Genomic DNA, 10761 nt, shown 5'->3' on the forward strand with positions numbered 1-10761 from the left:
TTGGTTGAAAGGCCAGTGTATCTGGTTGGTTGAAAGGCCAGTGTGTCTGGTTGGTTGAAAGGCCAGTGTGTCTGGTTGGTTGAAAGGCCAGTGTATCTGGTTGGTTGAAAGGCCAGTGTGTCTGGTTGGTTGAAAGGCCAGTGTATCTGGTTGGTTGAAAGGCCAGTGTATCTGGTTGGTTGAAAGGCCAGTGTATCTGGTTGGTTGAAAGGCCAGTGAATCTGGTTGGTTGAAAGGCCAGTGAATCTGGTTGGTTGAAAGGCCAGTGTATCTGGTTGGTTGAAAGGCCAGTGTGTCTGGTTGGTTGAAAGGCCAGTGAGAAAAAGCCAGTGAATCTGGTTGGTTGAAAGGCCAGTGAATCTGGTTGGTTGAAAGGCCAGTGAGAAAAAGCCAGTGAATCTGGTTGGTTGAAAGGCCAGTGTGTCTGGTTGGTTGAAAGGCCAGTGTGTCTGGTTGGTTGAAAGGCCAGTGTGTCTGGTTGGTTGAAAGGCCAGTGTGTCTGGTTGGTTGAAAGGCCACAGATAGAAGAGCAGGAGGGTTAGATAGGGTGACTGTGGCAAGACACACACATAACAAACACATAACACACACTGTATGAGGGCCACTGTGGTAGTAAGACACAAAAATACACCCTGACTGAAGGTTAGAATTTAGAAGACTAGTGCCATGGTTGTGGGTTCAACTTCCCCCAGAGATCACACACACACACTAGCCTACTAAAATAGGTTAAGCAGGTAGGAGCCAGGGTAACGTTAAGGAATGTCTAGGTGGGTGACAAGACACACTGAAATATAGCCCGTCTCAAGGATGGATGTTAGAAGAGTAGGAGGGTAACTTTGTGGTGTGTGTTGGTGTGTAACTTCATGGAGTGTCTGTGGTAAGAAGAGGTGCTGAAATACAGAAAGGCTTCAGAACTCTATGTACTCTGGGTAAAAAGTTCTCTAAATGACTGTAATTGGCATGTCAGCCAGCCACAGTCAACAAGATACAACTCCTATGGTGACATCTGTGTTCCCACAGGTTACAAACTGACTAACAGACTCTCACATGTTGCAGACTGGGGACATTTAAAAATACATTTGTCACAGCATATCAAGTCACATGAAGTCCTCATTTATCAGAGCAGAGAACTGGGTTGAACTCTAACCACACCAGGTAGTGTTACGTTCTGTAGCCTGGTCCCAGATCTGTGTGTGCCTTCTCCTTATGGTGTCAATAACCACAGTAGGAATTGGCAACACAGCACAAACAGATCTGGCAACAGGCTATTGTTACTGTGGATCAGACATCCCTTTAATTTATGAGACCACATCCACTTCCTTAACTCTGATACAAAATGACTGTCCTCCTCATAAACAACATGCTAAAGGGACAGTGCACCTGCTAGCTGTTCCTGCTACCTGGAGTCACTTTAATAACTCTACCTACATGTTCATATTGCCTCAGTTGCATCGACTAACCGGTGCCCCCTGTATATAGTCTCCACATTGACTCTGTACCGGTACCTCCTGTATATAGTCTCCACATTGACTCTGTACCGGTACCCCTGTATATAGCCTCCACATTGACTCTGTACCGGTACCCCCTGTATATAGTCTCCACATTGACTCTGTACCGGTACCCCTGTATATAGCCTCCACATTGACTCTGTACCGGTACCCCTGTATATAGCCTCCACATTGACTCTGTACCGGTACCCCCTGTATATAGTCTCCACATTGACTCTGTACCGGTACCCCTGTATATAGCCTCCACATTGACTCTGTACCGGTACCCCTGTATATAGTCTCCACATTGACTCTGTACCGGTACCCCTGTATATAGCCTCCACATTGACTCTGTACCGGTACCTCCTGTATATAGCCTCCACATTGACTCTGTACCGGTACCCCCTGTATATAGCCTCCACATTGACTCTGTACCGGTACCCCTGTATATAGTCTCCACATTGACTCTGTACCGGTGCCCCCTGTATATAGTCTCCACATTGACTCTGTACCGGTACCCCTGTATATAGCCTCCACATTGACTCTGTACCGGTACCCCTGTATATAGCTTCCACATTGACTCTGTACCGGTACCCCCTGTATATAGTCTCCACATTGACTCTGTACCGGTACCCCCTGTATATAGCCTCCACATTGACTCTGTACCGGTACCCCCTGTATATAGCCTCCACATTGACTCTGTACCGGTACCCCCTGTATATAGCCTCCACATTGACTGTACCGGTACCCCCTGTATATAGCCTCCACATTGACTCTGTACCAGTACCCCTGTATATAGCCTCCACATTGACTCTGTACCGGTACCCCCTGTATATAGCCTCCACATTGACTGTACCGGTACCCCCTGTATATAGCCTCCACATTGACTCTGTACCGGTACCCCCTGTATATAGCCTCCATATTGACTCTGTACCGGTACCCCCTGTATATAGCCTCCATATTGACTCTGTACCGGTACCCCCTGACTCTGGGTAAGTAGGAAAAGGGTTATTAATGTTATGAGTTAATCTGACTCTGGGTAAGTAGGGAAAGGGTTTAATAATGTTATGAGTTAATCTGACTCTGGGTAAGTAGGGAAAGGGTTTAATAATGTTATGAGTTAATCTGACTCTGGGTAAATAGGAAAAGGGTTTAATAATGTTATGAGTTAATCTGACTCTGGGTAAATAGGAAAAGGGTTTAATAATGTTATGAGTTAATCTGACTCTGGGTAAGTAGGAAAAGGGTTTAATAATGTTATGAGTTAATCTGACTCTGGGTAAATAGGAAAAGGGTTTAATAATGTTATGAGTTAATCTGACTCTGGGTAAGTAGGAAAAGGGTTATTAATGTTATGAGTTAATCTGACTCTGGGTAAATAGGAAAAGGGTTTAATAATGTTATGAGTTAATCTGACTCTGGGTAAATAGGAAAAGGGTTTAATAATGTTATGAGTTAATCTGACTCTGGGTAAGTAGGGAAAGGGTTATTAATGTTATGAGTTAATCTGACTCTGGGTAAGTAGGGAAAGGGTTAATAATGTTATGAGTTAATCTGACTCTGGGTAAGTAGGAAAAGGGTTTATTAATGTTATGAGTTAATCTGACTCTGGGTAAGTAGGAAAAGGGTTATTAATATTATGAGTTAATCTGACTCTGGGTAAATAGGGAAAGGGTTATTAATGTTATGAGTTAATCTGACTCTGGGTAAATAGGGAAAGGGTTTATTAATGTTATGAGTTAATCTGACTCTGGGTAAGTAGGAAAAGGGTTTATTAATTGCCAAAATGTCGCACTATTAAGGAGGAAATACAGAAGGCTACATCTAGTGTTTTTGAAGTGAGCCATTGTAAATATAGACAAACTAACCTCAAAGGATTAAGGAAATATATATATATATAAATAAATATCCTGTTTTTTATAATGTGCCGCCACACCTTTTATTGGAATAAGGTATGAAGCCATTGTGACACTTGGCAGACCTAATGTGTGTGTGTGTGTGTGTGTGTGTGTGTGTGTGTGTGTGTGTGTGTGTGTGTGTGTGTGTGAGCTGATATGGTGACAGAGGAGGTGAAGGCAGTCAACTGGTGCTTGTTGAGTCATAGGAACACATTGGCTTAGGGCTGAATGTCAGAATAACACCCGCACGCCTGGCCGCACGCACACAGCAGTACGGCAGCACACAGCAGTACGGCAGCACACAGCAGTACGGCAGCACACAGCAGTACGGCAGAGGGCTGGCTGACAACGCTCTATCGTCTGCCAATCTGCCAGACAGGCTCAGAAACACATCGATATGTCAACATGTTGGCCTTAGGACTCAACTCACTGCTCCTAGCGGGCATCTGTGTGTCTGTGTGTCTGTGTGTCTGTGTGTCTGTGTGTCTGTCTGTCTGTCTGTCTGTCTGTCTGTCTGTCTGTCTGTGTGTGTCTGTCTGTGTGTGACCATGGTACACTGGGTGTGTCCCAGGGATTAAGATAAGAAGCTGTATTTTATCTGAGGAGAAGACAGAAGGGGAAAAGGAGGAGAGAGAGGAGAAGGGAGGAGAGAGAGGAGGGAGGAGAGAGGAGGACGGAGAGGGTGGAGAAGGACAGGAAAACGGGCCCCATTCAACAGCAGCACAACAGACATCAGCACTCTGGTGCCAAAAGATGGTCCTCCTTTCAGAACATCATACAGCTACTTGTAGAACATCATACAGCTACTTGTAGAACATCATACAGCTACTTGCAGAACGCTGACACAGCTACTTGTAGAACATCATACAGCTACTTGTAGAACATCATACAGCTACTTGAAGAACGCTGACACAGCTACTTGTAGAACGTTGACACAGCTACTTGTAGAACGCTGACACAGCTACTTGTAGAACGCTGACACAGCTACTTGTAGAACGCTGACACAGCTACTTGTAGAACGCTGACACAGCTACTTGTAGAACGCTGACACAGCTACTTGTAGAACGCTGACACAGCTACTTGTAGAACGCTGACACAGCTACTTGTAGAACGCTGACACAGCTACTTGTAGAACGCTGACACAGCTACTTGTAGAACGCTGACACAGCTACTTGTAGAACGTTGACACAGCTACTTGTAGAACGCTGACACAGCTACTTGTAGAACGCTGACACAGCTACTTGTAGAACGCTGACACAGCTATGGTGGAGATGAACAGGGAGTGACAGACACAGACAGACATATAGACACATGAGATAGAAGAGCAGATATTTAGAAGGAACTGAAGGGAGCCTAGATAGAACGAATCAGTAAACAACCAAAACAAAGAAGGGAGACTCCCCCACCTGCCCAGACCTTCCTCCTCTCAACGATGCCCGGACTTACATTTCTTCCACAGGAGGCTGTAGAGGGGAGGACGGCTCATAATAATGGATGGAACAGAGCAAATAGAACGGCATCAAACACATTGGAATCATGTTTAATGTATTTGACCCCAGTCAACTGATTCCGCTCCAGTCATTACCACAAGCACATCCTGCCCAGTTAAGGTGCCACCAACCTCCTTTGATTTGTAGTCTCTCTCACACACACACACACACGAGTACAATATGCACTTAACACACACGTCTCAACACACCCGTTTATACGTAGGCTACATACACACTGATCATCCTTGCATATGTCAGGTCCTAGCCTATGATCTTGGCACACCAGATCCTTTCTTTGTTTTCTGTAGTCTATGATCTTGGCATGCCCGATACTCTCTCTGTTTTCTGTAGTCTATGATCTTGGCATGCCCGATACTCTCTCTGTTTTCTGTAGTCTATGATCTTGGCATGCCCGATACTCTCTCTGTTTTCTGTAGTCTATGATCTTGGCATGCCCGATACTCTCTCTGTTTTCTGTAGTCTATGATCTTGGCATGCCCGATACTCTCTGTTTTCTGTAGTCTATGATCTTGGCATGCCCGATACTCTCTGTTTTCTGTAGTCTATGATCTTGGCATGCCCAATACTCTCTGTTTTCTGTAGTCTATGATCTTGGCATGCCCGATACTCTCTCTGTTTTCTGTAGTCTATGATCTTGGCATGCCCGATACTCTCTCTGTTTTCTGTAGTCTATGATCTTGGCACGCCCGATACTCTCTGTTTTCTCTGTAACCTCCTCTGCTGATATCCAAGCAGGTCATACGTACGGCATCAATCCCTCAGTGTGTGTGTGTGTGTTGGTGGGCCCAGAGCTGAGGTGAAGAAACAGAGGACTATTGTTTAGAACCATCTGATAATCCTCCATTGGCCCACAGGAAGGGGACAATTAAAACAACATGTGAGAATGGAGCGACCTGCTGTCAGGCCTATGTAAGACTGTCATTTCATTCTTCTTCAACCTTGAACCCAGAGAACAACATTTTGTTCTAGCCCAGCACTAACAAACCTGGTTAAACTAATCAATAGGATGATCGTTAGTTGACTAGTTGGGAGGCATATGGACAAATAAATACCAAACAGTATGCTGTCTTTATGTGGAATATTCCAAACAATTCTATCTAATGACATCACAGTGCTGCTAATTCTGGAATAGAGAACACAACAGTTGCTTAAACTCCCCCTAGACAGTCCTGAAGGGGTCATAAGGTGGGGGTCCTTCTTTTGAGACACACTGCAGCAGTGTCTGTGTCTCTGTAAACATCACAGTGGAAAAACACTGGAGAGAGAGAGAGAGCCAACCAATACCTGTGTCCTGTTGACTGCATGCAAAAGTACACAGTACACACACTGGCCTGCTAGACCTGTACAAACAATGTGCTCATACAAAGCCTCTCTCTCACACACACACACACACACACACACACACACACACACACACACACACACACACACACACACACACACACACACACACACACACACACACAGATAACCTAAGGGATGTACTGTTCTGTATTTAGCTACAGCCTATTCTTCTACCAGTTATTCTGTCCTTCTCTATGATAGGCGTATAATCTCTGACACACACACACCCAGCCGATCAGACAAGCTGTTTTACTGCTGCACTTGGGTCGGACGGGCTCCGCAGTAGTCTTAATCTACACAGGGAGTCTGTCCGACCCTAGTGGAGCTGTAAGCAAGCGGGTCGGATCTGCTGGCTAACATAGACCCTGTCTTCACTTATGAGGTGGTAAATGTGCAGTTGACAGGAGGACACGCTGTACATAATTGCTGAAGTACTCAACTGACTAGAGGTGTAGTCTACAGCCTAGATAAGCAACTACTTCTATAATACCAAATGATGGACAGTGTCATTACTGTATCCAAGATTTATTACCATCATGGTCATAATACTGATACAGTAGCTATATACCATCTTTGGTCAGCTAGCTGGATAATACTGATACAGTAGCTATATACCATCTTTGATCAGCTAGCTGGATAATACTGATACAGTAGCTATATACCATCTTTGATCAGCTAGCTGGATAATACTGATACAGTAGCTATATACCATCTTTGATCAGCTAGCTGGATAATACTGATACAGTAGCTATATACCATCTTTGATCAGCTAGCTGGATAATACTGATACAGTAGCTATATACCATCTTTGGTCAGCTAGCTGGATAATACTGATACAGTAGCTATATACCATCTTTGATCAGCTAGCTGGATAATACTGATACAGTAGCTATATACCATCTTTGATCAGCTAGCTGGATAATACTGATACAGTAGCTATATACCATCTTTGATCAGCTAGCTGGATAATACTGATACAGTAGCTATATACCATCTTTGATCAGCTAGCTGGATAATACTGATACAGTAGCTATATACCATCTTTGATCAGCTAGCTGGATAATACTGTTACAGTAGCTATATACCATCTTTGGTCAGCTAGCTGGATTTTTGTTTGCTACTCTTATTGTTTGCTATTCCAACATGACATGTAGCCAAATATTCTACAGTGAAGTCAGTAACATAGAAGTCATGTCAATACCAGCTCGAGAATGACGACTGGGCATGATGATGTTATGACTGTATACAGACTGTTGTAAATACAGTCGTGTTGATATTATACTGACAATGACAACAAACACACAACAACACAAGGTGCTCTGACTGAATAAATGTTTCACGCCGCGGTTTTAAACCCAACAGTCGCCAAATCAAACAGTTACATTCGTTGTAACAAATGTACACTTAACAGGGGATTCTTTTGGTCACCTTTACGTCTTGACTTTCTGCTCTCACACGGAATCTCCAGTTCTGTTCTTTCCGTATTCAGCCGCGTTACGAATCCGAGCCAACTCTTAGGCGTGCCTTCTGATTGGCTCTGGTCAATTTTAAAGACACGTGCAGTTTATTATCTATCTTTTGAATTTTGATGTAAACAAAACCGCATCGTCGATCAAATGAGCTTGAGAAAAAGTGGCATGGTTTTTATAATAAATTACAGGTGACAGAACAGTTTTTTCTGTTAATTCAAAATCCTACAGTTGGGTGTTCACTTCATTCGGTGTTCCACAGTAGCCTATCCAATTATGCTAATTTGATGTCAAACTGGTGAATGAACACAGGTGCCACCACTTAATTAGAAGGCCCCTCCTGCTAGTAATCAGCGTTTGTTTCCATTCCCATAAATAGATTCCGGAAATGAACTTGTTTATTCATTCCTTATTTACAAACCAGTTTGTGTAGTGCAGTACCTGTGGAGGTTCAAGGTAGGCCTTTGCTTGCGTTTCAGTTGCTTATGTTTTAGAGACTGTCAGCAGGTGTATGACTTCAGTAGAATGTTAGGCCTAATAGTGTTACTCCACATCAAGTCTGTAAACTTTATGGTATTGGCATGCCGTTGGCTGTTTATCTAACACCAATCTGTTTCATTAGAACCCAAGTCAACAATGGCAGACAAACCAGATGTGAGTGAGATTGCTCAGTTTGACAAGACTAAACTGAAGAAGACTGAGACTGAGGAGAAGAACACTCTACCTACCAAAGAGGGTAAATACAATGCCTTAGTAGCCACTGGATTTATTATGAAATCTGATGGCAACAATGCCTGCAACTAGGACTACTAGACCCTGAAATAAGGCACTCTGATGGGTAATCCATCTTGAATTTGGGTGATTTTGAGGTGGTTAACTTTGTCACGTTAGCATCGATGTCACAATTCTCTATTGATGTCTGTTTAAGCCATTCTTCTCACCTACAGTCATTGACCAGGAGAAGCAGGTGGAATCCTAAAATGGCTGCTGTCATCATTCCTCACTCACAAGCTACATCCCAGAGGGACTGTCTCTCAAACCTGAACTCTCCCTTCTGGAATGGATCCTCATGGCTGCCTGAGTCACTGATTTAATAAAAGCCATGTAGACTAATCAATGTGTTGCTGACATTTGTTCAATTAATCTTGACTGAGCTTGTGTTCATTTTAAGGCATGTCTACTACGCTGTTTCGGACCCCCCACCACCAATTGGTCTATTTACTAATCAGGTCTCTTGCTAATAATTGTTCTTACAATTTTTATTTAGCCAGCCTGTGACTGCAGCATTCATCTGATTTTTAATTCCCACTGACTTTGTGCAGTTTTCCACTTGACCCTCATATAATTGATGGCTGTAAGTGACACATTACAACTAAAGACACGCTTTGTTTCACAGGTTGTAATCACTCACTGACCGGACAAGGGAACACAGATCCAGTTAAGAATGACATGCGTAGTTTTAATTCAACCTTTATTCACGGGACTGAACAAACACTTGGATTTACAATGTACAACCTTGCATAACCTCTGTATTACATAGACCACATGGTATGAGAGGGAGAACTAGATGTAGTTAATATTGGGTAATCATGATTAGCCAGGTCCCTAAGACAGATTTTATTGTAATTGAGTTCAGGTTTCCAAAATGTGATGTTGCCCACTTTCTTTTCTTTGTGCTAGATTAGAACCTAGAAATCTAATAGCTGGAAATGTTCCAGAATCTCACTTGATACTGAACAAAAATATCAACTCAAATGCAAAGACTGTTACAGTTCATATTAGGAAATCATCCAATTGAAATTCTTCAGGCCCAAATCTATGGATTTCACATAATGGCAGGGGTGCAGCAATAGGTGGGCCTGGGAGGGCAGCCAATCAAATTGAGTTTTTACCCACAAGGGCTTAAAATTACAGACAAATTCTCCTTAGCACCAATCAGATGATCCCAGCGGTGAAGAGGCTGAGTGTGGAGGTCCTGAGCTGGCATGGTTACATGTGTTCTGTGGTTGAGTAGGTTGAACGCACTGCCAAATTCTCTAAAATGGCGGTGGCAGCTTATAGAGAAATGTAATTCACGGGCAACAGCTCTGGTGGGCATCCCTGCAGTCAGCATGCCAATTGCACGCTCCCTTGAGACATCTGTGGCATTGTGTTGTGACAAAACTGTACATTTAGTGGCCTTGTATTGTCCCCAGAACAAGGTGCACCTGTGTAATGAGTATTCTGTTTAATCAGCTTCTTGATATGCCACACCTGTCAGGTGGCTGGATTATTTTAGCAAAGGCAAAATGCTCACTAACAGGGATATAAACAAATTTGTGCACAATTTAAGGTAAGCTTATTGTATGTATGGAACATTTCTGGGATTTAATTTTTATTTCAGCTCATGAAACACAGGACCAACACTTTACATGTTGCGTTTATATTTTTGTTCATTGTATGTTCCTGTGAGGAAAAGTCTGTTTCTGAGTAGCTCAAGCTGGAAATGGGGATGATTCTCAATCACATCTCAAGTTGCATAGTTACATCTCTAGCTACAGCTCTCCAGTCTTCCCCCACTGATTAAAGCCTCCATACTGCTGCACAGAATACAACCGCTGTTTCTACATTCAACTACATAACTGGGTGGTATTCATTAGGACACGAAATGGATAGGGTTTTGCAACACACAATGAAAAATGAGGGTTTCTTATTGGACAAGTCCAGGTAGTCCTTCCCTGTTTCAGTCCGTTTGGTGCCTAGTGAACACGACCCTGGAGGTACAACATAAACCTAACACCTTTCACACATTCTAGCTCACAATCGGAGGTGTTTTTATTCCACCGATTCTGTTGCAAACTGAATGTGTTGAAACTAAAAATAGTTTATATTGGACAAATTCAGTTATAAGTCCCTCCCCGTTTCATTTGCTTCCATTTTAAGAAACGTTTTGCAACAGAACAGTTCTTTCCAACTCTTTGGCTACATGTTGCTCTTTGATAAAGCAGTATATAATATATACTTCATAATATCTAAAGCGAAGACTGTACAGTACAAGAGTATATTACAAATC

This window comes from Salvelinus namaycush, unplaced genomic scaffold, assembly GCF_016432855.1.
Source record: "Salvelinus namaycush isolate Seneca unplaced genomic scaffold, SaNama_1.0 Scaffold171, whole genome shotgun sequence".
Taxonomy (NCBI): domain Eukaryota; kingdom Metazoa; phylum Chordata; class Actinopteri; order Salmoniformes; family Salmonidae; genus Salvelinus; species Salvelinus namaycush.